Here is a 6046-nt window from a genome sequence, read left to right as displayed (position 1 = left end):
AAAGTATGGTTTGCCAAATGTTTCATTAGGCAAAAATATTTCACGATAAACTATTTACAAAATAATTTGATTGGTGCTTAGAATGGTAGTATACAAATTAGCTTGTGGTTATTATTTTGTTTAGTGGGGAGTTAATATAAAATTTGTTCTACATTAATTTCCTTATTTCATTCTTTGTATCGAAATTTCCAAATGATTCAATAACAATAGAGGTGATTCTAGCGCTCGGCGGCCGCTGCCGCGGCACGCTTCGCTCGCCTTCGCGCATTAAGGGTCACTGTTCTAACCTAACCTAACCTACTATTTTCTGCAAAACCTACTTTTTGCAACCATACTATTTTCTGCAATGTTTTACATAAAATTATTGTGAAAACCATGATCATGTGCCTTATGCTTTGATTTGTGGGTAACGGTGGGTAAGTATGTGAAATGTCAATTTGACCAAACAAATTATTTGGGATATAATATTTGGCAACATAAAACATTTGCTATATAAACATTTGCCAAGTAAAATTTGGCCAAATGATAATTTGACCAAATGAATTAGTTGCGAAAAGTACAGTTGCTAAAAGTTCATTTGGGAAATGAAACTTTGGCGATAAGTTGTTTGCGAAGTGAAATTTGGCGAAAAGTAATTTGGCCAAACGGAAGGATACCCTTAAGTAGCTACAAGCACGGGTTAAAGGCTGCTTAACACTTAAGGACTCGCTAATGGGTCCAACGGACCCAGTACTTAAATTTTTGTGTAATAACTTTTGAAGTTTGACGTTTGCGATGTTGTCGCTCTTAGTACCTTTCCACGACATTGTAGCACAGCTAATAGCGGTCATAATCGTCAAATAGCCCACTGCATGTGATTGCTACAGACGAAAAATGTGTTTTTGAGTCTACTGGACCCGGTAAACAAAGTGAATTTTTTAATGTTTTATAGTATATTTCTCATTAATTGTCAATTGGTATAAGTAGACAAATCATAGTAGTTTACGAAAATAAACAAGGTATTTTTTTAAATAATTGATTACAGAAATTTTCAAAAATAACCTTCATTTTGCCAAAAAACATTCAATTTTTTAAATAAGTTGTTATTTTAGAAAAAGGCAATAAATATGACTATTTGGTTTATTATTTTGTCTTTGTTTATATCATATTATCCTTCTAATAAATTAATTTTAAATTTTATTAAGAGTTTTTGAAAAATACATAGGATTTTATATACTGGGTCCAGCGCACCCGGTAGCGAGTATGAATGTTACAAATTAAGGCGCGAGTCCTCAAGTGTTAATGAAATAATAACTTTACATTAAATAGAGAGATGCAAAAGCACAGCGTGTCAACCCTGACAACTATTTTTTGAGGTGAGATAATATTTTTGTAAGCTTTTTAAAAAGTCAAAAAACTTATACAAAAAAAATTGTTATACTCTTTTTATCAAGCGTATATGGGTTGGCTGCCTTAGTTAAAACGGGTCAAGAAACATATAGTTACCAGAAAGAATCCTACAATAATGTTAATAATAGAAAAAATGGATCTACACACCAGTAATTTTAACTACTTAACAATAGTCAAAAAAAATACATAAAAGACGTAAAGTGTTAGGGGTTAAGAAAACATATGTATACATTTATGATCATATTTTACTACTTATAATATACAAGTTTACAATTTATACATAGAATAATATCTGGTGTGTAGACCATAGATTAATAGACGATCTATACTCCGTCCCGATTTTACCTGCGTTTGTATCTGAAATTAATGTTAAGAAGAAATAAGTACATAATGCATATACTATTTTTCATTTACTGTTGTATATATTAGTATAAAAACCTACACTTGAATCGTAAAAGGCCTTGTTGGAAGTCTTTCCTAAGCATTTGTTATTATATTGTTGAATTTATTTTATTTTCTATTGTTTTTATTTTCTCGACGTCCAAACGGTGCTATGAGATAAAATCTTTCTTTTCCTGAGCCAAAGACATTATTTTATGCTTCAACATACTTTTTATATAACAAAAAAATGCCATTTTAGAAATGGGATTTGAAAAAAGTAATTTGAGAAAATTGGCAACCCTGTAACTTATAAACAATTTGTAAATAACGTTACCAGGTATAACTGGTAACGTTATTTAGTTATTATACTATCTTGTTTATAATTTTGTTATTTATGTATATTTTTGCTTATTCCTGTTTCCCGCAACGTGAGGCCTTTCAAACTCCTCTGACAATAATGTTAGCGTTAAGTGGTACTGAAACCGCGTAATTGATGTTATAGGTGCAATTAAATTTAATATATTATACCTATTTAATATAATTGTCGTTTTCATTACAAACCCTAATTTTAAGTTTTTAGTCTACATCAGGGGTGGCCAAGCGGTCGATCGCGAATATTTTTAGTCCAGTCGATCGTGGCAAGGCAAAAAATACTGCATGATTGTGTACTAAATCATCCTGTTCCATTTAAGATTTCAAGAAGTATGTAAGTGTTAGATCGCCCAGGGTTTCGTTAGTAAACAGTAGATCTATGTCTAATCAATTTGGCCACCCCTGGTCTACATAGATCGAAGACTCTATGCCCGTTTTCACCATCAATCCCTAATTTTTAAGTGACCCTTATGAAAACAAAATTCCTGTTAAGATGACGTCATGTTATGTTACTTTAGGGGTCACTTAAAAATTAGGGATTGTTGGTAAAAACGGGCATTAGTGTTAGCGCTTAGTTTCTACGAAGACATCATGCTTTTTGCAGGAATTGATTTTTGGAGGATCCCGTTTAGTAGTAGCTACACGTTTTCATAATTATAACGTTCACACGAACATGCCGTTAGCAAGTGTCCCGCAAAAAACCGGTCGAATTTCAAACACATTATGTGTATTCACACGGTCCAGTTTTGTGAGATCCTACACTACTGGATCCAGCAAAACAGGAACGCGAGCCTAAGGCGTCCTAATTATGGACCCTATAAAGGACTGTTCACTAAAGTTTCGCATACGTCACGCCGATGACGTAGCTTCTACTCTGCGTTTCTCTAACGCCCACTCTCTACAAACAGTTTCTAATGTCAAAGGGCATAACTCAGTTCAGCAGTGACGTCAAAATGTTCTTTGAATACTTTTTAACTAAAGCTAGTCTTTTGTTTTTTAAATAGAGTAAAATAAAAATAAATATTTTTTACCGTCACGTCAGTCAGCTTCAGATTCAGATTTCCAAAATGTTAAGGCTGTTATAAATTAATATATGAAGCCTTTAATTGAAGGTTAATAATATTTTACGCAAACGCAGCGTGCGACATCGACCCAGAAGATGGACCGACGACCTGATAAAGGTAGCAGGAAGGCGTTGGATGCAGGCCGCTTCCAACCGTGCGATGTGACAGTCATTGGGGGGGGAGGCCTATGTTCAGCAGTGGACATCCTGTGGCTGAAATGATGATGATGATAATGAATATTTTAAGTTGCCAGGCTGTAAGTACCCAATTCTCTAGCAGCAAAACTCTTCTCAACACCATACATTGTCCCGAAGTGATGGCAGGGCAAGTTATACATATTTGAAACGCGTAGTTATAAGAAGCGTGTGTGTATACAAGTGCCCTGAAAAGGGCTTATGTAAGCCTTATTTTCAAATTCTTTATTAGTATGTGCTCGGGGTAGGGCACCGACGAGATGGTCGGACGCGGTGAGGAAGACGGTGGGCGGGAGTTTGCATCGTGCGGTCCACCTCCACACAGCTTATGACCGCAGTCTGTGGAGGAACACTATCTGTGGTCGCGATCCTCATCAGTGAGGGACCGAAGAAGAAGAAGTTGTACTATAGAATTTGAATTTGACACCAAGTCGACTCACGTAAAACCTCGTTTTCCTAAAACCACGTCACAATACCTTCAATTCTATGATTCAATCTACTGCACTTTGCCTACCAATGTGACGCCTAACTCCATTTCAAACATGCCTGTCGCATGAGTCGCCAGACGCGTGAAATGCCAACGTTGGGCCAACGTTTGATGCACCTGCGACTATTTCTGAACAGAGAGAGTAATGATATAATTATTGATTTATTTCAGACTACAACAAGAGCAATGAAATGGGTAATAAACAATACATCTATAGAATAGTCACTTGAAGAAGATTGTGCGAGTTTCCACTTAAAGTATTAGGAAACGGACAAAAATGCTACAGAATTGGTAGCTAAAGGAATATAGGAACTTTGATTCTAGTATCAAAACTAACATAATTCATCACGACTTATTAAAATGTTTTTCAAAGCAAAAGAAACTTTTGTCAAAATCTGACCTTTATCTTTAGAAGAAGCGCATTCCAACGAGGTACGCAGTTAGCTCGATTGGGTTGTAGGTACTATCGAGAATTTAGTAGCCTAAGTAAGCACATTATGACTGGGATAATCCATCTAGACCATTGGTTCCCAAAGTGGGGGGTGCGCCCCCCAGGGGAGGCGCAAAGACCTTAGAAGGGGGGCGCGGGCCATCTGTGTACTAAGTATAAAAAACCTGCGACCGCTGAGAGAATGCATTCCAGACTGCTCGATACGACCAATAAATAATCTTGACTGGAAGAGGGGGGGTGCGAAATTTTTTGTATGGTCTAAAGAAAATGCGTCATAAATAAGTTTGGGAACCAATGAACTAGACCATCTGTAGACAGAAGGTAATTAAGAATCAGATGTCATCAGGGTTATATTTTACCCAATTCAAAAATACACCCAGACATCTGATTAGTCTTATCCCAAAATAACGCTTATTTATCATAAACATATGCCAAACATAACAATAAATGCCACAGTCATAACCAATTATACAAATAATTTGATTGTTGCACCAACGTTAGGTCAAACACTCGCCTGATACCTGGCGGCGGGTTTTGGCAAACTACTGTCACCAAAAATAATTGCTGTATTGTCTCCCAGTCACCTTGACTGATAAATGCAATCAATGCAGCTCAAGAATTTAAAATTTTCTATCATACTTAATTTGAACTTGCAGAGTCAAGAATGAAAACAATGGTTGATGAATCCAGAAATACAGAAGTTGAGAGAATTGCTGATTAAAATGCTGTCGTCTGGACTTGTCAAGATAACAATGTTTGCATGTCATTGCTCACGATAGTTTTAAGAATAAATCTTAATGATTTTTAAGGGCTATCGATATAAAATCATGTAGATCTGTGTTGTTAAAAACGGAGGCTCCTTAATATTTGTGAATAATAATATTAAATATAAAGAACGCAAAGATGTAGTAGGGCTATCAGTTGAGCGTGTTGTCGAAATTTCATGTGTCGAGCTTGAGAGTTACATCATTGTATGTGTGTATAGACCCCCTTCTGGGGACTTTGGTATTTTTGAAGCGGCTATTGAGGATGCTCTTAATAAAACTTGTAACAGCAACAAAAAGGTCTTAGTTTGTGGAGATTTTAACGTCAATTTACTAGATAGCTCATCATCATATTCTGTAAGACTACTTTCCCTTTTTCAGTCATTTAACTTGTTTAGTCAATTTAAGGAAGCAACTAGAATTACGGAAACCACAGCTACTTGTCTAGATAATATTTTCTCTAGCTGTGTCCCTGACAATAAAGCTGTCATACACAATCTTACGTCAGATCACTGTGGTATTAAAGTAGAATTTATTTGTAATAATTTGAATAATAAAAGTAAAAAAAATGCCGTATGTAGACCTGTAACCATTAGTCGTCTAGAACGTTTTAAAAATAATCTTGAAAATAAATTGCATTTAGTCCCGTATGTGCAGGGAGACCCAGATGCTCTTTACAATAACCTTTTCGAATGTATTAAAACCGAACATGACAAAGTTTTTACGGTAAAGCCATTAAAACCAAATATTTTAAAGAGATAACTTGGAATTGTCATTCTCACTAAAATGTCTCTGGGGTGGTGGCGTAGTGAGGCGGGTCGTTACATTCCCTCTAATATGGTCGAGTGAAGCGATGGCTGGTTCACTCGTCATGTCTGTGAACAGGCGCTGCTTTCGGGGACTGGTCAATCCAAGTTATTCAAATTTATGTATGCGAGTCATTT

The sequence above is a fragment of the Ostrinia furnacalis genome, unplaced genomic scaffold (genome assembly GCF_004193835.3).
Source record: "Ostrinia furnacalis isolate ACB-3 unplaced genomic scaffold, ASM419383v2 OfSCF2596, whole genome shotgun sequence".
NCBI classification, from domain to species: domain Eukaryota; kingdom Metazoa; phylum Arthropoda; class Insecta; order Lepidoptera; family Crambidae; genus Ostrinia; species Ostrinia furnacalis.
The sequence above is the reverse complement of the archived record's forward strand: the minus strand, read 5'-3'. Positions refer to the sequence as shown.